General features: G+C 41.9%; 1 long non-coding RNA gene across 1 annotated transcript in view; it reads left to right on the top strand.

Annotated features, from left to right (window-relative positions):
• Positions 1-799: 799 nt before the first annotated feature.
• Positions 800-24825, top strand: part of LOC146767500 (uncharacterized) — an 81359-nt gene continuing 57333 nt past the window's right edge. Inside the window, exon 1 of the long non-coding RNA XR_014954604.1 lies at positions 800-5174. This is a non-coding gene — a long non-coding RNA (uncharacterized LOC146767500). The remainder of the gene's footprint in view (positions 5175-24825) is intronic.

The raw sequence follows: 24825 nt of genomic DNA, 5'->3' as shown, positions 1-24825 counted from the left end.
TTTTTCACATTTTGTTGTAGAAAGGTAAGAATTCATTTCAAGTTGTTGAAACGTTGTCTCTGATGTTTTAGTTGGTTTTGTATGGCAAAAACTTCTTAGTTTTAATACAGATTGCATTGATTTAATCAAATGTACCAAAGAGGCAGTAAAAACCTATAAAACCTCACCACATTCTTCTCATTCCAGATTTCATATGGGAACAGTCTTATTAACAGAAAACCACTTGTATTGTCCCATCTTCCTGGGATAGGGTGAGAAGAAAGAGCCCTCCTACAATTATTATGTGCAATGTTCAGCCTTTTAATGAATGACTTCGTTTTCAAATATAATTTAAAATAACTGATAATTTGATTATTTTTAATGAACATCTGGGATGTTGTTTCCTTCTGAGATTCCAGCAATGGTGACTTCTTTTTATCTAATGCCTGAGAGCCAAGGCATAAGGTGGCCATTTAATTGGGTGGGTAGGATCAACAGCTGGTGCTCCAAGAGTGTGAAAGATCCTGTAGCCTTCTCATGGATAGCTTTATTTACCCCCTGCCTCTGTTTTGCTGCTATATCTGCTCTGCCAGCATCCGGCTGTCAAACCTGCACCCTGACCAGTTCCACCTTGTCATCCTCAGCAGGATTTTCCTCTATGCCATTAAATGTCAGGAAATGTGGGATGGACACGTGTGATGCATAATTGTGACAAGGAGAGCACATCCTTCATCTTAGTGGTGTTTTTACCAGAATTTTATTTCAAGTGTTCTCACTAACCCCCAATTTCTGAGAAGGAGAATATGGATGTGTATGGTCCTTTATGCTCAGTCTTAGTTACCACCTCTGCAGTTTGGCAAAGCCACCTGATGTGGGATGTTATGAGATCCTGTAGAATCGAAGATATCAAGAGAGGTGTTGATTTGTGCCTGGAACCCTGTGAGCTTCTCCACAGTCCATTCTCACCCCAAGTCCTTTTGAATGGTTGGATAGTCTCAGCTTTTGGCCAGCTATGGCCAAAGATCTTAAAGGTGTCTTCTAACTCAAACAATATTGTGATTCTCTACATTTAGCAGATACTACAAATAGCATCTCATTGCTGAGCAGGGAAGTGGAAAATTACAGAGAGCGAGTTTCCAGAAGGATGTCTAACAGTCGCTGTTTGTACCAGCAATAAAGTCTGTAAATAAAGTAGCAGCTTTACGTTTGCTGAAGTCCTGAAGCCCAAGGAGAGACCAGCTCTCTGTCTGAGGAGACTTTCAATCAAGCTGGATAATCCTTTAGATGCCTGTGATTGACTTTTGTTGCCCAAAGCCTGTTCTTGTTGTGTTAAATAATGTATCTGCCCTGTGAGACAGGCTGTAATTCTCTCTCTGCTGGAGCTGAGAGTGTTGTACTCATCTCCCAGCTGGGAGCAGCGACCTCTCTGACAGCCTTAGACACAGAAATCTGGGGCAGATTACAGGAGAAAAGGGAGCACACGACGGCATTTCCTTTGTGCACCCTCCCAGCTTTCAGCAATCTGCAGCTTGGTTCTTAATGAAGCTTTCTTGCACGAATCTGCCTGACTCTCTTAATTAGGTTCTCCATAGCCTCCTGAAGGAGGGAGTTGAGCAGTTTAAGTGAATGACATGGAAATAAGCATAAAAAAATCCCAGAGCACATTGTGTGCTGATGTACACAGGAAAGGATCCTGCAGGCAAACCATTTTGGTGCCCTTGTTGAAGGACACTTCATTGAGTTTTGCTAAATGGATCCATATATGGAAAAAAGATAGGATTCAGCACTGTTAGGACATCTTATTCTGATCTCCTCTGAGCATTAGCCCAATATTTATGGGGCAAATATATTGGCCACGTATGATAAAAACATCTCTACTCTTCTGCATGTTCCACTGTTGCAAAGTACAGCAATATGAAACTTAGGTTTTAGTGTCTATTATATTTTTTTTTCATTTAAAATGGAAATGAAAGCAGGGAAGTAATTCAGAGATAATGTCATGAACCAAATTACTTTTTGTGCACATATAGCAAAGTACACTAATATAAATTCTAAGCTTAGACTGGATGCTTCACTGAGAAACAGTTTAATTTATCACATTAATTATGTAATTAAAGCATGAAGGAAGCAATGGTTTAATTGAATACAGGCAATGTTTATTTGTTCACACAGGTATTTTGTATCCTTGTAAATTCATCAAATGAAGAAAATGTTTGCACCACTATAATTGGAGAGCCTAATTTATCCTTTTTTTAACTACCTCCAAATATATAAAAGTTGTTTGTTTATTCATGCCTAGAAATTGAGTAATTTATTTTTTTTTTAGGAAAAGGTAAAGAGTGCAGGAAAGTTAATTCTTATTGTAGAAATCTGTACAGAAATGCAGAATATACATTCATTTATTTCCCTGTATAACTGTGCCATAAAGTAACACATGCTTGATGGTAATCCTAAAAGAAAATCTTATCTGCAAACCATATGGTCTCTGTGATGCCCTTATGCAGCTTGTTATTTTTTTCTGACAATATTCAAGTCAACTATTTTTCTAAAAAAATGGCAAAGCAGTATAGCATTTTGGTTTTTGCTTTCATCTCTCAGCCATCCATACACAGATATTGAGCAGTGCTGGCTGCTAATGGGATGCACCAAGTTCTGTAGGATATGGAGTATGGATGACCTTTCAGCTTCATTATTGTACAGTTTATTTTACTTCATGTATGCTATTATTATCTTCATCATTCTAACCAGGCTGACATTACCTTGAGGTTCTATTCTTTCATTCTTTCTTGAGATATATTCAAAAACTGAGATTAAATTTTTAATGTGGAGGAGTTTGCAGCAGGAGAGATTTGGCCCACTGTTTTTTCTTGTTTTCCAGTCTTATGTTCATTATTTTGATTTAAAATCTCCTGTGGAGACAGTAAAATATTTGAAAGGGCAGGTTAGGGAGCTGACAGGTGGTTTGTCCATCAGATCCATCCTCCACTTCAGAGCCCAATCTGCAGAACATGGTGTGAACAAATAACTTGAGGCTTCTGAGTTGCTTTCAGTGGGGTTAATGATCTCAGCCAAGTGGCTGGCACAAACCAGATTTATCAGGGTGCAGCACATACCTGTAGGCTGGAGGTAACATATAAATGAACTCTGAACCCCCAGATCATCCCAACATTCCTGTGCAATCTCTTTCCTGCAGAGTGAGGGGATGAGAGAGACTTAGTGCAAGATGAAGAACAAGATCATCCTCAGGAAGGACTGCCATGCCTATTGCCAGGTGTGATCATGACAAATTATCTTTTACTTTTTCTATTCCTGTTTTTATTTTTAACCCTTGTTTCTCCCTTTAACCATATGCCACTCCTTTTTTCCTTTTTCTGTCTCATTCTCTTCACATTCTCTGCTGCTCAGTTCTGTGTTATCTCTGGGGTTGTTGGATGGTAGCAGTTTTCCACCTTCCAGACTTATCACATCTCTAAAGTGTTGTTGAGAAAGAATGCAACAAACAACAATGCTACAAACAACAATGCTACAAACAACAATGCTACAAACAACAATGCTATAAACAAAGTGAAGAGCTGAGACACTGTAGAGTCTAAAGGCATCAGAACAAGTATTTGAGAGAATGGCCTCAAGTTACATCACAGAGAGTTTGAAATGGCTATTAGAAAAATAATTCTTCACAGAAAGTGTTGCCAAGAATGGGAACAGCCTACTCAGGGAAGTGGTGGAGTCACCATCCCTGGGAGTGTTCAAAAAGCATGTGGATGTGGCACTTGGGGACATTGAACACAGTGGTGCTGGGTTAAGGGTTCACCCTGATGATCCTAGAGGTCTTTCCCAACCATAAGGGTTCTGTGATTCTGTGAGTCAGACTCTGCACTCCCATGTCCTCCTCAGCACTTGGAAATCTTGATGGAGCTCATGTTTGCCAGCTGATTAACTAAATAAGAAGTGGCACTTTTGGAGTGTTCATCTGGTATTTTTATGAAGAATAGTTATTAGTCTGACAGAGTTCAAGCTTTTTCATCAATGATTTGATAATAAATATGAATTTTGTGGATGACAAAAGTGACGTAGCCTGCAGTCACTTCATAAGAGGTACCTGTTCAAAGAAAAATAGTTTTAATATAAGTGCAAAGCCACATCTTGCAGAAGAAGGAATGAAAATCATTCTGCCCATGTTTGGGACCATTTTTTGGGAAATCAGAGAGACTGAAAAGTGTCTCTGGAGTGGATCTGGTCGAGCAGCCCTGCCCCAGCTGTCCACAAAAACAACCATGAAAAAATCCTCAGTTCTATAAAGAGATAATTCTGAAACAAACAAATTTACCTTTTAAGATATCCCTGTTGAGGATGAAAATGGAATATTGCTTCCAGTTTTAATACCTTTGTATTGTGTGTGTAGACTTGTCTCATTTTCTGTTCCAGTCCTACCTATGAAATGAGCATCTTAAGATTGTCTATCTTCCCAAAATGCACAATTATATTTTATTAAGAGTCCATTTCAACCCAGACCTGAAATCAGGGGCATATTCAGAGATGTCCTCACTTTCTCTAAAGTGTTTCACTAATGACTCCCAGATGGCAATAAAACAATTGCCAGGGAAAACAAAATGTAGTAATATTGTCACATAAATGAAAAGATGCCACAAATGAATGCATTTACAGAAAATACTTGAGAGCAGACAAGTGGCAATTGGTTTGCAATGTCTCTGCTGGGAAACTCCATACAATTATAATTAGTGCTCTGCCTCTTATTATTCAAACTTGGTTGGGAGATTGACTGCAAATGATTTTTTAATGGCTTTGGTTGTGTATTTTTCCTTTGTTATCAGACCATAACAGCAAGAAGAGTATTCTCACTGTACTCAATCTGCCAAAGTGTCCTTTGTACCAGATGGTTTTGGCTTCAGCAAGCTAAATTTAAATCATTAAATTATTGCACTCTATCCCATGTTATCATCCTGACAGACCTGGCAGCTAGGAGCTGGTTTCCATCAGTAGATTTTTATCCAAGATAAAAACTTAGTCAGGAGGGAATGATTCAAGTTTAGCCAGTTATTTACTTTATTGGTGCTTCCTTCTACCACTCATTCATATCTCCAGCTTCATCCAGGCCTCCTACTACACCGGGCTGATGATTATTTCTCTCAGTGGGAAGAGATGGTGTTGACAAAACAGAAGATCAACAAAAAATTGTAGGTGATCAATTTTCTATTGTTCTCGTGTTCCTTGATGTTTCCCAGAGTGAGGTCACCTGGGGAAATAATGGTGCTAAAGAAAAGATTAAAGTAATGTGGGAAGTAATGAAATTCTAGTCCTTTGACAGGTATGAATGGAACATCGATAATGACTAAATGCATTTGCAGTGTTTGCTGTAATAACCTAAATAATATAATGAAGCCTCTTGTTACTAAAAAGATATTGGAAAATGTTACAGATACCTTATTGTCTTAAAAAATTAGCAATATCAATTAATTATCATGTATTTATAATACTATATTAATCACTAGCAAAACTAGGCTTTCAAAAGTAATTTTGAAGTTTTTTTTTTCTTTTCTGCTATATAAGGAAATAATTGTAAATATTTGTCAATTGTAAAGGTTTGTTTTCTTTTTTTTTAAGAAAATGGAGGAAAGCAAAAAATGAAAAAATCCTATCTATCTTTTCAGTGAAGAGTATTTAAAATATCCTTTTTTGCCTGCTATGGAAAGAAATAATTAATGTGTGCTCTGAAATAATTTATTAAAGAGACAAAATAATGGGACAGAGATAAGCAGTCGTGAGGGGAACTAAAACACTGGTGTGGGGCATCAGTGCAGTAAATGAATAAAATTTGGTTAATGATGCAATAAAGAAACTGAGGAGTAGGATGGGGAAGGCATTCTGAGAAAAATTAATTTAATGAAGAATGATGAAAAGGTTCTGTAGAGTGACCCACAGCTCGGATATTGACTGCAGAAGACTGGAGCACATTGATCACCAATGCACTTCATCTCTGAACGAGCTCTCGAGTCAGAAAGTGGTGCTTTTTTACATTAGGGCAAACAAGGACTGAGAACATTCTGGGAAATGTAGAAGTGAAAAATGGGCTGTGCTGACTGTGCGTTTGATTTATGCTAAATAGAAATAGGTGAGTTTTTGATGTGCACCCAAGATGACAGAATTAGAGAAATCATGGAACATTTGGGGTTAGAAGGGGCCTGAGAGATTATCTTGTTCCACTCCCCTGCCATGGCAGGGACACCCTTCACTAGACCAGGTTGCTCCAAGCCTCTGCAACCTGTCCAGGAGAACTTCCAGGGATCCAGGGGCAGCCACAACTTCTCTTGGCAAGAGACTAAAATGACTAAATTTGTGGAGAAAGAAAATAAAGCAAGAAGAAAGAAAGAAAACCTTCCAGTTAAACTTCCTAAACTGAAGAAACCATGGAGAAATCCAACTTTTCGCCAGCTATAAGTGCAAAGATTTCATGATAATCATATCACACCACTGACCCTGCTGTTATTGCATGTGATCTCCTTGAATTTAACATCTGTATTTTTGTTGGCATACCATAAAACTTATATCCCCAAATCTCAAGGGTTGCACTTCTAATTCCTTTTACCCTAGTTTTCTCTGTCTTGGAGTCAGCAGTTCCCTGCACCACTATGAGAGAATGTAAATGCCTCTCTAACTTGGGAAAAAAGGAAAGTTTCTGTGGAAATTAAGGAGAGAAGAAAAGAATGAAAATTCAAGTAGCAACAGTGATGAAAGCTCCATCTTTATGGAGATACTCAATGTCCCTGTTCACTCCCTGTTCATATTGCCTGCCCCCTTCCATGGCATGTGACCATATGTTTAACAATTAGCTCGGTATGGATTTTTCTGTGCAGTTTTTATTGCCCTTATGTCAATCCTAGGCTGTATTTTGCATAACATTAGTCAAAGAATCAGTGGAAAAAAGAAATTATCATTTCAATTGCAAATTTAAGTGCTGTGATCAATATTCCAAACATGCTGAGCTATAGTATCAGAAACCATACTTAGAATAACATTTATATGCAGCTATTCCTTTCTGACAGATTTTCTGCCTAAGTACCGTGCCCAGTAAGAAAAAGACAAACAGTGAAAGTTCTCATTCTGGGAACACACTGAGTGATGAGGAGAACAATGTGGAAATCAAAGATGTCCCTGAGGGATGTATTTGTCTGAGTCAGTTCAAAACCCTTTAAACTGGTCTTTCAAAAGAACATGATGCTCTTATTTGTTCTGTTTTGCAGCAATGTGCTGATTAATGCTTGTGCAAATTTTGAGAAGAGTAGTTTGGCATAAGGATTTGCTTTCCTTCACCCCTTCTGCTCTCTTTCTTTTTTTTTTTTTTTTTGTTTTTTGTAGGCCTACAGCTGACTAAGCCAAGATCAAACTTAACAAGGACACTAAGAAACTTTGGTGCAAAGTGAGACAGAAAATATCAGGCTCCTTGTTGTTCTTGTTATGTGAAGGCAGAAGTGCACAGCTTTCTCACAGCTTCATTTTTACAAAAAACACATTATAACCAATTTTTTTACTGGCATGGGAGGTTTGCAGATCTGGGAGGGATTCCTGGGAAGATCAAACTTCCCTAAACAGTATGGGCAAATATTTCAGAGAATCATGGAAACATAAAATAATGGAATCCTAAACACACAGAATCATAAGCACATAGAATCAGAACCTTGCAGAATCACAGACTAGTTTGTGCTGAAGGGACTTTAAATCTCATTTTATTCTAACCTCTTGCCATGGGCAGGGACACCTTCCACTATCCCATGTTGCTCAGAACCCATCCAACCTGGACTTGGACACTGCCAGGAATGGGGCAGACACAGCTTTGGACATGTCCTAGTGTCTCACCACCCTCACAGTTAACAATTTATTCTTAATCTCTAATCTAATCCTGCCCTCTGCCAGTGTAAAGCCATTCTCCCTTGTCCTGTCACTCCATGGCCTTGCCCAAAGTCCCTCTCCAGCTCTCTTATAGCCCTTGTAGGCACTGGAAGGTGCTGGAAGGTCTCCTGGAGCCTTCTCCTCTCCAGGCTGAACACCCCAGCTCTCTCAGCCTGATTCCAGAGCATCTCAGCACCTCTGGGGCCTCCTCTGGGCTCACTCCAACAGCTCCACATCCTTCTTATATTGGAGGCCCAGACGTGGACCCAGCTGTGCAGGCGGGGTCTCACCTGAGCAGAGCAGAGAGGCAGAATCCCCTCCCTCGACCTGCTCACCCTGCTGTGGATACAAATCAGGACACATCCAAATGTGTCTGCCAGTGCACATTCTTTGAGGGGCAAACTTAAAAACAGTTACACAACAGATAATACAGAAAAAGAATGGGCTCTTTTTAAGTATTGATCTCCCAGTCTCTGCTGACCAGGTTGTTATAACTACCATGGTGATGGTCTCACATGAGAAACTCTCTGCTGAGCAGCAAACACCTAGCAGAAGAGGTGAGAATAGTAATTTCAAGCTTTCTTCACAGACAGTCCTTCTAGTCCAATATACCACAGATATTTTTAGTTGAAAACTCACTTTGCCAGAGGACTGATGCTGCAGCCAGGGAACTTGCTGCTTCACTTTTGTCTCTGCCCTGATCTTTTAGTGTAAGCAATGAGATTCACAAAACTGCTTCTTATATCACAGCAGGAGGGGGAAAAAGGCTTGCTTCAAAATACAGCATGTCATATTATCTCCGTGTGAGTCAAAATACTGGGAAACTTAGTCTCCTGTAGAATATTTACCTGCCTTGGACTGAGTTGCAGGTTTTTAGTCAGTTTTAAAGAACAAGCTGCAGTCTGATATTGCTTCCAGTGAAGAGCTCTAAGAAACTATTGTGAAGCACTTCAGGAGGGAACAGAGTAATAGTAAAGTGCCATTTAAAAAAATATGAAAAAAAAGGGTGCCAGGAAAACTGAGCAGGAAAAAGTAGACAGCATTTTCTATGGAAGGAAAAGAATACAAGAAATATGAGCCACTGGTTCTAGGGGAAGGTGTTCCTACCCATGGGAGAGGGGCTGGAGCCAGATGATGTTTGAGGTCCCTTCCAGCCCAAAATATTCTATGATTCTAAGATTTATGACTGTGTGATTCTGTGACTCTGTGAAACAATTGCCAGCATTGTTAGGGGAGGGTTGATGTCCCCAGGATTCTGTGATTCTAGGACACAGCTTCTAATTTACACTTAGGTCACAGAAAGATTAACTCTGCTCCCTAATTGTGAGTGTCTGTTCCTCTGGTGGCTGGATCCCAGAGAAATTTGAGCCTAATATACAGCTGGGGTATCTGGATTGAGGCAATGTGCCAGCTGCCAAGATGCCACCTTAAAATCCACTGAGGACCCATACAGAGTTGCTGAACATCTGATTGCTGGGGAGACTTAAGCTTTGGGGTTGTAAATGTGCTCACTGTCTAGGACAGGGCTAAAATCAAATATAGAAACTGGAGCCTACACCTGTAGGTGGAATGAAGCAGGAAAATATTGTCATTAGTCTTGCTTGGCTATAAGTAAGAAGTTCCTGGGCCAAAGAGAGATTCAGTCAAGAAGCCAACCAAAAAAAGAATGGCAGCATGTTCAGAGACTTGTGAAATTTGGGCAACAAGGAAGACTGTACAGCAAACTTTGATATGACAAATGAGAGATGTTTCACTGTGCCCATCCATTTTTCTACCTCTGAGGGTGGTGTTTTGCAAAACATAGGCCAGCAGGAAGAGTGAGCCTGCTCACCCCTCTGCTGTTCCTGGCTCTGTACTTCTGCTGCTTTTTTGGGATTGTCAAGAACAAATTGAGTCTAAGGATATGGCTTCCCAAGACATGGTGAGACAAATTAATAAGCTTTCCTTTCTTTTCCAGAAGGCAATATCTTCCTGCACGCTCTCATCTTTGCTGTCCCCCCTCATCTGCTCTCCCACTGCTCACACTGTATGTTCTGAAGAGACTTTTCTGAGGTAATATACCTCAGTGAAAGGGAGGAATACAAGCTCAGTGAAATATTGGCTATTTTTCTGCCTTTTCAGTGAGTTACATTAATTCAGTAAAAGGTCTGACAGGTGCTAGAGGCAGAACAAATGGTTGAAAGATAAAATTATGTGGCAAGGAATAGGGTGGGTGAGGGGCTGAGGTTAGTTAAGAATGATGAAGAGATGAACAGGGCAAGTGGAAATAGAGAGTTACAACAGGTAGAAGGTGTCTGGTTGGTCCAGGAGTGTGGGCAATTACAGGAAAGATGGGGAAAGAGTATTTACTAGAGCCTGTAGTGACAGGACAAAAGAGAATGGTTTCAAGTTGAAAGAGAGTAGGTTTAGATTGGATATTAGGAAAAAGTTATTTACTGAGAGGATGGGGAGGCCCTGGCACAGGTTGCCCAGAGAAGCTGTGGATGCTCTATACGTGAAAGTGTTCAAGGCCAGACTGGATGGGAATCTGAGTAACCTGATCTAGTAGAAGGTGTCCATGACCATGGCAGAAACAAGACAACCTTTAAAGGCCCTCCCAACCCAAACCAGTCTGTGATTTTGCTGCAGAGCACATTCAGTGCAGGTACTCAGGGTGCAGCTGCAGCTCCAGCTGCAGTTGAAAGGTCAGGAGACCCAGGCAAAAGCTCATGACCTGCTGGTCCTTGGCACAACAAAGGGCACAAGGACCTGTGGCCCAGGAAAGGGACCCAAGGGCTCCAGACTTTCCCCACGCTGAGTCTGCGAGGGGATAAAAGACCAGGGCTTCCTTGGTTCACTCCCTGGAGACACCCAGCTCAAGTTGTTTTGTTATTGCACCAAGATTAAATGTGTAGGATCTCTACATCTGTGACTTTTGTGGAAACCTGGGGTCAAGCTGGTAAGGAAACCTGATTTGACCACATGAGTGTGGGGTGTGTACAAGGACCAAAGGCAGGCCCTGGAGCTGCTGGTGTACGTGGTGTGGGTGTAACTGCTAGGGTTGCTCTTGGATGATCTGACAGGGAAGGTTTCTTAACAGTTCTATGGTTTACCTTTCCAATCAATTTTTCAGAATTTCACTTACAGAAATTATTAAATCCCACTGTTCCTCATGCACTGAATTAACCCAGGGGCTTGGCAGCCCTGCAAACACCTGTCAGACCTCAGTGAGATGGCTGCTGGTGGAAATAGGAGCCAGAGAAATCTCACTTTGAATTACAAACTTTATTTTCACATGCTGTTCTTGCTGGTTTGTGATAAGGCTTTCTTGGGTTTGTTTTGTTCTAACAAAAGTGTCTCTGTCTTTTTAAATGCAATGGCTGCTTCTTAATGCAATGAGAGTCTTCTTAATAATGACACAGCACATAATCCTGAAAGCGTGGGTTTACACCCATTTTCCATTTGGAAAAATGACATTTTATACTATTATTGGAACTAGCTAGAAGACTTTGGCATCTGAATTTTGTTTCCTTTGTACCATAGAAAATAATTCCAAACCTGTTGCTCAGTGCACTGGTTTTGACTTTGGGGGAGTTAATTTTTCCTTAGTAGCTGGTACAGTGCTGTGTTTTAGATTTAGAATAAGAATAATGTTGGTAAAATATTGATGTTTTGGTTTTGCTAAGCTTGGTTTAATCTAAGTTGGGAACTTTTTTGTGTTTTTTTTTTTTTATTGTGTGTGTGTGTACAGGGAGACTGGTGTCTTTTTTTGCTGTTTTTGGGTTTGTTTTTGGTTTTGGGGGTTTTTTAATTGTTATGAGGTTTTGTGTTGGGGCATTGGGTTTTTTGGGGCTTTTCTTTGGTTTTATTTTCTACTAATGAGAATGTAGATAAACAAAATGGCAGGGAATCACAGCCAGGACAGATGACCCCCAGAGAATGGCTTGCCCAGTTTATAAACTGGGGGAGTTATCTGGAACAGGGCCTGATCTGGGTTCAGAAAGGCAACTCTGGCATTGTTGGTCAGTAGGTAGTGAGCACTTGTATTGTGCATCACGTTTGGTATTTTTTCTCTTCAGTTGTATTATCAATACTATTATTATTATTTACCACTATTACAATATTTGATGTTGTTTTCAGTTACTAAGCTTCTCTAAATTATTACATTTTAAACTTCTCTAAACCTGTAAGATTAATTTTTGATTCTTCTCCCCTCTCCACCAGGGTGGAGGGGAAGAGAAGGGTGTTGAGCAAGGCTGCAAGGTGCTTAATTTCTGGCTGGGGCTGGCACCACAAGAGGGTACTTGGGTATTTGGGGGTAGACACAGACAGCACAGCTGACCCCAGGTTAGGGTTAGGGCACCTCAAAGGGATATTCCATACTGTATTCCATCAATTCATAAAGAGGGAGAAAGAAGGAAGAAGGAGGGACCTGCCGGGTGTCTGCTGGAAACCCAACACAGCAGGGGCAGCCTGGGAGGGCCCCGGAGTGTGTGGATGAGAACTTCACCTCCTGGCATAGCTGGTGAGCCCACCAGGGGAACCACCTCTGGAAAAAGAGGCGGGCAGCTCAGGAAGTGTTTATGGATGTTTTTTAAGTCAGGCAGAAAGAAAATCAGAGCGGCAAAAGCTCAGAACTTATTTGCCCACTTTTGTCAAGGATAATAAGTGTTTTATGAATACATTAATGGCAATAGGAAGGCCAAGGAAAACCTCCATTCCTTACTGGACCTAGAAGGGAGTACAGTCACTAAAAGTGAAGAAAAGGCTGAGGTACTTAACACTCTCCCTGGAGGTGTTAAGGAAAAACTGGATATGACAGTGACGTGGTGGTGTTGGGTCAGAGGATGGACTCAAGGACCTCGGAGATCTTTTCCAACGAGATTGACTCTGTGATTCTGAGGAGATGCTCAGAATTATGGCATTTGTCTTCCCATGGGCTGGCAGGTATTCACCCATCTCCAGGAAAGATGGGCTCCATCACCTGTTATGGTGACTTGGGAAGATAAATGCCTTAACTCCAAACGTGTCCCATTCCTTTTCCTTCTCCCTCCCCTTATAATATTCCAAGCTCAATGTTCTACTGTCCGGCAGATCCCTTTGGGCAGTTGAGCTCAGCTGTCTGTCTGTGTCTACTCCCGATTCCCCACCCAGCCCCAGCCCAAAGCAGCACCTGGGGACGCTGCCCATTCTCACTGAAGGATCAGGAAGGTGCCTGGGCAGCCCTGCTCCACGGCAAACACCAGCACAGCGCAGAGCTGCATGTCGCAGGGGCCGCTCAGCAGCAGCCGGCAGGAGTGGGAGCTGGGCAGCACCGTCAGCTGCCAGTCCTGCCACTGGGGCAGGCGCTCCCAGGCTGTCGGCACCAGGTTCTGCACCCAGCAGGCGATTTCCTCCACGTCCAAGTAGGAGCCTGTGCAGAGGTTCTGCAGCAGGGGTGAGCGCTGGCCCGTCTCTTTCGTCTCGGAGGGGTGGACAAAACACGGAACATTCTCCATTTTCCTCAAGCAGGTGCACTCCAGCACCACACGGATGTTGGAGCACCTCTCTGGCAGAAGTGTCCCACCATAGAGCTCCAGCCTGAAAGAGTGCCTGGAGGGTGGCTGCAGGAACACGAGCAGCTGGTACAAGATTCGGTCCTCAAAGATACTCCAGGATTCATGGGTGCTGCTCTTCACGGTCGCCGGGTGCATCTCCGGCATGAAAGTGTCCTTGGAAAGCACTCGGCAGACACGGAGGACGTCATGCATCATCTTCTTCACGTCCCTGCACATGTCAGACAGTCCCTGAACTGACATTACGTTGGGGACAGAAAACAACCTCACACTGTGGCGTTGTCCCTTGAGGGTTTTCTTCTCTTCATCATCTTCCTCTTTTCTGCCAGAGGTTTCCTGCTCATAGCAGGTACAAGTTGTAAGCTTCATTTGCCAGGCCAGCCAGCAGACCTCCACGAGCATGACTGCTGCAGCAGCCCAGAAGAGACAGAGCTGCAACCCAGAGAGGAGTGGGGCTTCTTGTGGGGACCTGATCCACCCAATCTCCTGCAGCAGCCGCATCATCTCCTGCTGCAGAAACTTCTTACGCTGCTGCATCTCCTGGGTTGTGATCACGTTGATCCGTAAGTCTTGTATCTGCTTGAGCAGGATGGTCAGCACAAGCACGAAGAACGTGGTTGCTGCAGCCATGGCCTGGAGGAGATGGGAGAAAGATTTATCCAGCAGGTCTGGCTGAACAGGCTTGAAGGGACCACAGACCCTGGCGGAGACAGCATAGGGCCCATCCTGCCCAGGCCACCCTGATGGTCATCCCCAGCTGGGTTGTGCCCCAGGAAAGGGCAAGACACACCTCAGCAGTCTCCTGAGGCCCCATCCCTGCCATGCTGGAGCATTCCATGGAGCCAGGGGCACCTGGCACATCCCCAGAGCCTCTCTGGCACCACTGGGAGCCCTGATCCCTTCTGTCCCCCAGCCCAGAGAGTGGCACCCTGCCCTGCCCTGAGGGGCCCAGGTCTCACTCAGAGTTAGAAACCCCCCTGGGCATCTGTCCCACTCCCCATCCATCCCAGCCTTCCCTGTGCATGTGCACTCACCAGGTGCCCAAGGAGGGGTTGCAGGGTGGCTGCCTGGTATTGTCCCTGGGGATGGCTCCCACTGTCACCTGTTCTCTGCAATGTCACAGCCACCAGAGCTGGCAAACCCCAGACTTCAACCCTACCCCCTGCTCAGTGGGTTCTGGGCATCGCTGCACCAAGTCCAAACCCACTGCAGGAGTCCCAGGGGGTCTCTTGGCAAAGCAGGGACAGGCCCAAAAGCAGCACAGAGAGCCCCAGTCCCACTGTTCCCAGCCCCAAGGGCAGGACCTTGCCCTGCTCTGAAGGGCTCAGCCCCCACTCAGGGTTAGGAACCCCCTGGGCTCTGTCCAGTCCCCCGCCTACCCCAGCCTTCCCCGCGCACTGCACACACGAATCACCCAAGCCCAGCTGCAGTGGGGCTGCCTGGTGCTGTCCCTAGGGACAGATCCTCTGTGACCCATCCTCTGTGATGTCACAGCCACCAGAGCCTCATCCCCTAGCTGACAAGTCCCAGACCCCATCCCCAACCCTCAGTGAGCTCTCGACATCACCCCACGTACAACAGCACTGGGCAGGAGTTCCTGGGCCCTCCTGACAAAGTGGGCAGCCCAAGCCACCCCTGGTCATCCCCTGGCTGGGCTGTGCCCCATGGAAGGACAAGAGACACCCAAGACACCCAGAGACACCAAGAGTGTCCCGAGGCCCCATCCCTGCAACAGTGTGCCAGAAAACCCTGGGCACCGGGCACATCCCCAAAGCCTCTCTGGGCACCTGGAACCCACCAGGAGCCCTGAGCCCCTCTGACCCCAGCCCCAAGGAGGGTCCTGGTATGGACTGACTGACCCTGGGATGGACTGACAGACCCTGGATGGACTGACAGACCCTGGCATGGACTGATTGACTGACCCTGGATGGACTGACTGACCTGGGCACCAGGGCTATACATGGTCCATGATCCCAACCCAATGGACAGAGCCTTGACATTTGAACTGATGGTTGCCCCACCTAAAGAAACATCACATGCAATCTCTGATCACACCTCTAAAACTTTGACCTTTGCTGTGGTTGGGTCAGTTATTTCAATGGATTCTATAAATCCAGTCAGGTTCTTAGAGCAGTCTGATTTGGATTTACTCAACTCTGGAAAGAAATACAGGTGGATCTAAGAAGGATTTCAGGTGGTGTTATTGTGTGCCTGAAGAATTTCAGGATATAGAATGAAGGTCTTAACTTTAAGTTCTAGAGTTGAAGTGCAAAGGTCTTTTCTGAAATGAGCTCCATTTGGCTTTTTGATTTTCTTATAGAAAATGAAGAAATGTATTGGGCATTGCATGCTACATAGTTCATGTTTGACAACTGGACAGCTCAATAAACCAATTCTGCACTGCCCTCAAAGGAAAAGTTTTGAGAAAAATCACAAGGTTCTGTTTTTTTCTGGTAGGCTTTTTTTTCCTCTTATCTAATTTCAGTTATCTTTATAAAAGCATCTCTTGCATCTTTATTTTTTTTCCTGAATCAGATTAACCTAGCACAGTGTTTAATAATGAATTCCCCTCAGCATGCCAGTAGAACAGAAAAGTTCTTTTGTCTGATCTTAGACAAGTTCTCTAATAGGTAAAAATGAGATCCAGAGGGTAGAATATACTAATAAATTATGAAAAGAATTTATTAGAATTTCTGAAAGGTATTTGACTTATCTCATAGAACATTTAATGTGGTTTAATGATTATCAGCCCTTTTCAGCTTGTTGCTTTAGAAGTGCACAAGGAACCAAGGACAACATTTGCAAATAATTTTTGCATTTTAACAGACTGTTCCCATAAAACTGTTACTGTTCTTTAACAGTAACTTCAATACTCATCCTTACTAGGAGGACTGAAAAATATTTAGATACAAGCTCTAAACTCTGTATTGAACTCTTTTAGTTCTGTGAGGAAGCTCAGCTTGGTGGGTAGCATCAATCTTTATAGTAGCCTGAAACAAGTACCTGAAACTTCTGGATTTTAACTCAGTCCTGTTCTGTTCAGTGACTGATTTTGTCTATTCACTTGGTAAAACACATATGATGTGAGTCCCTTAGGAACTTCATCCTGTAAGTAATAAATGAGTCTGCAGCATCTGCTTTATTGATGTGATGGCTTGATAGCCAGCCTGATGATTGACATTATGTAAATCACAGCAAAATCAGAAGCCATACTACTAAAATTTAGATTAATGTCACCTATAATTAGACGTGTAGTTATTTGTCATGATTGCTCTATGTCTTATTTTGTTGCCTTTTTCTAAAATGCAAATTATAAGCAGGAATGGGATATATCTAAATTTAGGCACACTTGGATCTAATCTGCAGTTTGAATGTGGTAAATTTTAAACACTGAGAACATTTGGATGAACTTTCAGGTGATAACATCCCAAAAACAAAGGGGCTCATGAGCTTTGTGGTTTTGCTGATCTGGGTTATTGTTTAAGTCTCCTTGAGTATTGTAAAAATATTTCTCAGTACAGGACAGATGAGCCCTATGAGCCAATTTTCTGCAGTGCTTGGATAAACACTAATTTAGATGCCCTACAACAGTCTAATATGTTTATCAATACATATTAATATACAGACATGCAAATATATGTCTGTATTTGTTCAGAGAACTGAATAAATAGAGGAATATATTTAATTAGGCAGTGTGATCCCTGCCTTCAATTGTTAATGATTAAAATCTTGGAGCTCCCACTTGCAGACAGCTGCAGGATCAGGAAGAGCAGAAAGTGTTTGACTGCTGTCATTGCACTGACAGCCATTCTCTGTCTCTCCTGGTGCCCTGAGCTACATAAAGTCCTTAGAAAACAGACCAAATCTGAGGAAATAATGCAGAATGAAGGCAATATTTAGAAGTTTATGTAATCCTGCAGGTGTGCAAAAAATCTTTCAGACAGAAAAGTGATGTATTGGCCTCATTAGAGACAGAGAGGGACTAAGAACTGCATTTCTGAGGGTGTTTAATAATTAAAGGAGGACCTTAGGTTGTACTGAATGGAAGGAATTAGCCAGCTGTAGTTTGGGTATCATTGTGTAAAAGTCCATGCAATTAAACAGCATGAACTGAGATGTCTTGAGACCAGTCTAAACTCAGGTGGTGACTTCCTCCTTCTGACACGTGTGGATTCCAGTGTCTCTCCCACACCAGCAACCTACTTAGACATTTATAAATCATCATATTTGACTGAATGTGCTGCAAATCTTTTTATAAAGAAAACACTCATCTTGATAGAAACCCACATAAATCCTGGAATTACAGTTTTTCTTTCCCAGTCCTGAATGGGAAGAAGTTCTTGCCAAGGCAGTGCTCTGAAAGACTTGTTCACAGATGATCACATCTGTGTCCAGATGAAGTTAAAATGGCAAAGCCATTGGGGACCAATTCATAGCAGATGACAAAGAGGAAAGAAACAGGGAAAATAAATTTAGAACTGACATTTTCCTTAATGACTGCTTCTTTGAACTTCTCTTAGAAACAGCTAGTTCTACTGCCAGGGGCTGATTTTTTCCAGGGTCTGTTGCAAAACTCAGCTGAATTTTGCAGCTGTTTTCAAGCACTAAAACCACAGGGCCTAAATATATAGATATACATTGATGAACCTCCTTATAAGTAATAATGATGAACAAATAATTCTAATTACTCTACTTGCTTTCTCCCAGTAGGTATCTGGGTTCACTGCGAAGATACCACATGTTCTTATTTTTTTGTTTATTTTTGTTCGCTTTTTTTGTTAATGTTTGCTGCACAATCACCTTATGCCATATAGTAACTACAGGGAGTTTCTTAAAAACTTTTATCTGTACAGTGACATTTGGCTATCTCAGCCACCTCTTTATGTTCTGTACTAGCCATAGTATCTTATTGGTAATATGAGTCAAAATTTCCACATTCAGTCTCTTATACTGAGTCTTTTATAATTACAGTCCATATTCTAAGGCATCAAATCATCCAGTAATTTTTGGACTTTTCAGTCCAGAAAGTATAGAAAAAGGGTTTGCAGGAAAATTCTGGCTTTATAATGAAAGGCTGAATGTTTTTCAGGAAAACCTTGGAAGAAAATGAAGTCCCATTGCTTGTCCCAGTAAATCCTCTTATCTTTCTGTAGATAGAGCCTTACCAAGGTATCCTATTTATCTGTATTGGAGCACAGAAATTGTAATCCAGGATTCTCACCCCACCTGAGAATCATGAGGACACACCTTTCCTAAATCATTTACTGTGCAAAGTGATTACTTAGGCACTTCTCATGTCCCACCTTCTTTTTCACACTTCAGCACTCGTACTGGGATTGCCAGCAGTGTCTTCATTAAGAGAGCAATAATAAATTGGGGGATTGGACAAAATGAATGTTAGACCTGCTGGCATTTGCTAAAGAGGGAGCTGTGTTAAATACCCAACTCAGAGATTTTCCAAGTGATTTATTGACTTCAGTCTTCCTCCTCTTACTTGTGCTGCAGGATGTGTTTATGTGTGATAAACAGTTCAAGAATGAGGTGTCTCTGGGAAGCAGATTTTCTGGTTGACTTGAACCCTTTGAAGTCTGTAGGTCTCAGTGGTGCCATTTTTTGGTTTCCAAACTCAGTGAGGTAAATTAGCGCATCAGGACACATTTAATGGAGGCTCACATGGCTGTGGCCTGTACAGAATTGCTCTAGACACAAGAACTGAATAATTAGTCTTGCGCCATCTCAATTAGCTGCAGGGAACAAGAGATTTCCAGGCTCATTTAGGATAATCCTTAAAAAATTGAATAGTTTGTATCAAACTCATCCAAAGCATATGAACCCAATTGCAAATGTCAACCAAAAACCACATTGGAACTTCTCTCTGTGTTGCAGCTTGCCTCCCGGCCAGTCTGTTAGTAATATTATGAAAATAACTTCTCCATCATGGCTGTATGTCCATTTTGGGGCCTGAATCCTGTGTGCCATGGGGTTGCCTGACAGTGGTCTCAAAGAGGCTGAAATGAGAAAATCAGATGGCTTCTATTTGCAGAAGAGACTGAGATGTGAAAGCTTCAAGAGCTCAATTAGGAAATGAGCTGCAGGAAAATATTTGAAGTCTGGAAAGTTCTGAATTAGTTGATAGGGGATTTTTTGCTATGATTAGATTTGAATGATCTCATTTGACTTCTTATACCAAGCCCATAGTGACTCTTTAATACATTACCCACAACCCTTTTCATGCAGCAAAACCATTAGCTCAGCTGTGTGATTACAGTGCCTGACCCACACTCGGATTTTTCAATCATAAATACAGCTGCTAAATTTTGGATTAAAAAGGGGCATTGTGGAAAATGTCAGAACTGGGAACTGAACTCAGCCTTTGCTCCACTAAGTAGTTGTTAGAAAACTAGACTGAAACAGAATGGTTTTTGTAAATATTACTTTCTTCCACGTTTTTCTGCTCTATTTGTTTTGCATGTACACAGCAATAGCTACTTCTGAAAACTCTAAAAGGTATGCTTTAAAACCTGTTTTAAAGCAATGATTGTGTGTTACTAAGTTGAAGCAGACTTTTTTCAGCAGTCTTTCATCTAAATGTGCTTTCTGAACATAAGCTTGGATTTTTGTCTCTTGTGCTCTGTGCAGAGCTGTGCACCTTGGGATTTTCATCTGAACAGGCAAAATTAGAATTTTTTCAACACAGAGGCACATTTTTAACAAGAGGGGTCCCTTTTGATTAGAATCTTCCTGGAAATAGTTTGTGTTGAGCATCCCTGAGGCTGAGAAAAGCTATCAAGCTTCCTCTCCCATCTCTCACAGGAATATCCTGTAGGATCATGGAATTGATACTGTTGGAAAAGACATATAAGGTCATCAACTCCAATCATTAACCCAGGACTAAACCACATTCCCAGGTGCCACATCCAAGTGGTTTCAGAACACTTACAGGGATGGTGGCTCTACTACTTCCCTAGACAGTCTGTTACAATGCGTGGCCACCTTCCCAGTGAAGAAATTTTCCCTAATATCCGATCTAAACCTGCCTGGCCCAACTTGAGACCATTTCCTCTTGTCCAGTCCCTGGGAGCAGACCCCAAACCCCCTGGCACCCTCCTGTCAGGGAATTGTGCAGAGCCAGAAGGTCCCTCCTGAGCCTCCTATTCTCTGAGTGCCCCCAGCTCCCTCAGCCTCTCCTGGTGCTCCAGACCTTTCCTCAGCTCTGTTCCCTTCTCTAGACACGCTCCAGCCCCTCCATGTCTTTCTTGCCCTTCAGCCCCCCAAGTCCTCTCAGTCTCCCCAGTCCCTTCAGCCCCATTGTCCTGCTCAACTGGAGCCCAGGGATGACACCGGGTGATCTCCAGGAGGTGACACCGGCAGATCCTGGCCCTAACCCCAGCATGGTGCCAGCTTTGTCCCCCTGCTCCCATCCCAGGGGGAGAACACAGCCATGGGGGACATGGAGGACAGACCAGGTTCTCCCAAAGGAATGTCATTGCATCCCACAGGGTGACATTGGTGAGGAGAGGGTGGGGAAGGAGCTGGTGGGCCCGGCTGTCACCCCAGCCCTTCAGGGAACAGCTCCACAAAGGACAGTGGGACTGCTCCTGGCAGTGACAGATGGACCCTGGCATGGGGTGACAGACTCCTGGGATGGACTGATGGACTCCTGGGATGGACTGACTGACTCCTGGGATGGACTGACTGACTCCTGGGCATCAGGGAAACACACTCTCCATGATCCCAAATGAACCGACAGAGCCGTGGCCTTTGACCTCATGGTTGCCCTACCTAAAGAAACATCACATGTAAGATAAAGCTCTCTCTAGCTCTGTCTCTAAAATTTTGACCTTTGCAGTGGTTGGCTCAGTTATTTCAAGGGACTCTCTAAATTCAGTTGAGTGCACACAAAAGACTGATTTGGATTTACTCAGCTCTGGAAAGAGATGCAGGTGGTTCTAGGGAGGATTTCTGGGGAGGATATTATGTGCCTGAAGAATGTCAGGATCCAGAATGATATTCTTAAGTTTAAGTGCCTGAGTTGTGCTTAAGATCTCTTTCCTGTGTGTCTAGATCTTTTTCTGGCTCTGGACCTACTCGATTTCCAGTTTTCTTCTCTTTGCCATTCCCATCATACCATTGGACTGTATTGCCATTTGCATCCTGCGTCCATAGTATATGATCTGAAATTATATGATCTGAAATATCTTTTTAATAATTTTTTCTTTTAGCTACTTGCATTCATTTCAGTTCATGATGCAAGTTTTTGAGTTTTTAAAAAGAATTAACTTTTTGTTCTGTAAAGTGACAGAAAGTGGCCTGGGGAAGTGTTTGTATGTTTGTTTGCTTTTCCTAGTGTTACCTGAGATACTTTTTGTTCTGTTTAGTGAAATTCCTTTAGGTTGAGAAAAGGTCTAGTTTTGATCACATCAAGTTTGAGTCCCATAAAGAGAAGATGCATTTTTCATCTTATGAGAAGACTTATCATAGTCTGAAGAAAGAAGGAAGTCACGAGCATAAGAAGGGGATAACTGTACATTTATATTCTAGACTTCTTTTCTTGCTCCTTGGCATTTTGTGAGAAAATAACAAAAAATAAGTTTTTCAGCTTGAAATATTTCTTTATGCCCAATTAGTTTTTATCTTAATTCTAAAAATGGGATACTCAAAATGTCAGTTACTAAGTAAGGCTTGCATTCATCTATTCATTTTAATGTTAAAAAGAGGAAGAAAACAAGGAACAAGATTTTCTTTATTCTATACTACAAGACAAAATATTCTGTTTGGGTGATAGGTGAAGCAAGACCATACATTGTGATAACTGAGGGACAGAAGAAATGACTTCCTGAGGTCAACCAGTTGATGCACTTTGGTCTCCAAGTAGGACATGCCATAATTTAATCAATGGTGCAAATTTAATAAATTTAATCAAGAAAGTGACACTCTCAGTGTTACACCATGGTTATCTGGGTGCCTTCTTATTCAGTACTTGTGGAGAGGACAGCACAGGTGAGACAGTAAAGTCACTGGAATTATCTTGGTCCAAATTCTATAGAAATAATAACTTAAATTTGTTATCTACACTGGTGCTTAAATAGTTCATAGCTTGCTATCATCTGTGGAAAATTGTGACTGATACTCAACTCAAGATTGTAGTCACTGAAATGTCAGTGCCTACATCACAAAGTGAGTGTCTAAGCTCCTTTTATTGCCAGTGAGATTCACAGAATAGAATTAATGAAGTTTTAGAGGTTCTTCTTACCCTGAGTGGAAATGCACATTTTATCACCTGAGCACCTCCTTGGACTCCAGACTTCCTGAATCTTACCAAGTCTCTAGTGACTTGTGAGAGAAGGGACATGAAGCCTAATTTGTAAATATTTATGTTTTGTTTCTAACTCAGAATAAAATCCCACTTTTTTGGCTGAGTTTTCTTCTTCCCAGTGCCATTTGAGATGCCCTAAATTATCCAAAAACCAGGACTGCTCTGTCAGGGCTGACAGAGGACCACAGGGCCCCTGAGCCCTTTCACAGCTGGAGAGCAGGTGTCTCCTGAAAGGCACTCAAGAGTCTCCCTAATAGCACCAGGCAACTGTGACAGCAATTGCATCACAGTCTTTTCATCTGGCTATAAAAAGTAGTACAACCATTTTTCATATCTTCTTTTAACCTCCAAATATAGTCTTTCCTTTATAGCACATTTCAGACTGGTGTATCATCTGTTATTAAGTATTGCCTGGGCAATGCTGAAAGAAGAAAGGAAAATGAAATTTTAAATAAATGAAAGCGGGAATTAAAAGGCAGGATTGGGAAAAAAGAAAAGTAATCTTCAGTGATTAGGAAATAACCTATCTCTGTTACTTTATTTTTATTTTAGGAAGGATTAATTGCAAAGGATTAAGATTCTCCAGATTCCTAAAATTCTCAACAAATTGCTTTTAACAGCCAAAAGATGGAACAAGCAGAAATCTTTTTTTGAGGATGTAGGGGTAAGGGTCTTCTCTCACTCTTGTCTGCTAAACAGATTGCAAAGAGATCCACAAAAGGGTTAAACTGATTATCAAGTATAACTCTAGTACAAATCTTTTTCTCACACTTTGTTCTCTGAAATAATCCTATTAAAATAAGAAAATTTATTACATACCTATCTGCCCAGATTTTATCAATATTGAAACCTTTTAAACAGAATATGTGATGAAATAAACCCTGCTCACCAATATGGTAAAATATAATAGACATCAAAGCAGCTAAAAGCCCTCCTAAATCAATGCAGTAACTCTGCAGCAATTTCTAGAACAGAAGGTGAAAATCTCCTTAATAACTGATAAATGAAGGAAAATGTATAGGAGCAGATTTATAGGATACCACATTTGCACTCTTAAAAGACCTTCATTATGTCATTAACACCACAGTGATAAAAAGCACTTCCATTGTTCATCAACCACATTGTGTCTGTCCTGCCGTTAAACAGATGGAATAATCCCTGATCCAAGCTCCCAAAACTTTTAGAGTACACTTACTTGCATTTTCTTGCCCTAGGCCAATCCATTTAACAACCCATCTTAGCCAGGTTGGCCAGGTCTTCAAGCTGAATGTTATGAATAAGAAGCAGATTGAAAGTGATCTTAATTCTCCCTCCTCCTTCCTCTACCAAAGCCTTGCATGTAACATCTCAGAGAATATAAAGTCCAAGTTTCTATTCTTTCAAGGACATTCAGGAATTTTCCAGTATGGATAAATAAATAAATGGCTTAAATGTCATGATTAATTCTTTCATAATTTCATTCAATTATTGCATCATGGTTTATAATGTGCTGATAACTGACATTTAGTAAATATATATTTGCTTAAAGCTGCCTGTCAATGCTGCCAAGCATTGCTTGAGCCATTCTTTCAATCATTTCAACAGTTCTGTAGCTTCTGTCTCCAAGTCACAACCTCTGTCAAGAATATATTTTGTCATGCAACATGCACAACAAGAAAATACCTTCCAAAGAAGGAAGCTTGAGTTAAAAAACACAAACATTTCAAAATATGAAGGTCCAATTTTTCTTCTGTTTTTAAATGTGTTTGCTTTTTTTTAGTCACAGCTGTTTCTTAGCACTGCCTAATGACACATCTTTATCCTTCAGGTGTCTTCTGTTATCTGCCATTTAAAAAGCTGACTTCAGATATTACCTAAAATTAAGAATATCCAGGTCATTTCCCTTTGCCACCCTCCACTTCTGTTTTGGGAATATCAATCTAATCAAAAGGTGTGGGTGAGTGCAAAAAAATCAACCCTGAAATAATGAGAAAGTTAAGGCTAGATGAAAAAAAAAGGTAAAAGGAGAGGGAGGAACACGTTTAGCTATCTCAGGGACCTGTTAAACTTTGGTGGCAGTCTTCAGCTGGGATGGGTTCTGAACAAAGGAAC

This window comes from Lonchura striata, chromosome 4 (assembly GCF_050655825.1).
Source record: "Lonchura striata isolate lonStrDom1 chromosome 4, ASM5065582v1, whole genome shotgun sequence".
Taxonomy (NCBI): domain Eukaryota; kingdom Metazoa; phylum Chordata; class Aves; order Passeriformes; family Estrildidae; genus Lonchura; species Lonchura striata.
Note: the sequence above shows the minus strand (reverse complement) of the source record. Positions and strands in the feature narration are given on the sequence as shown.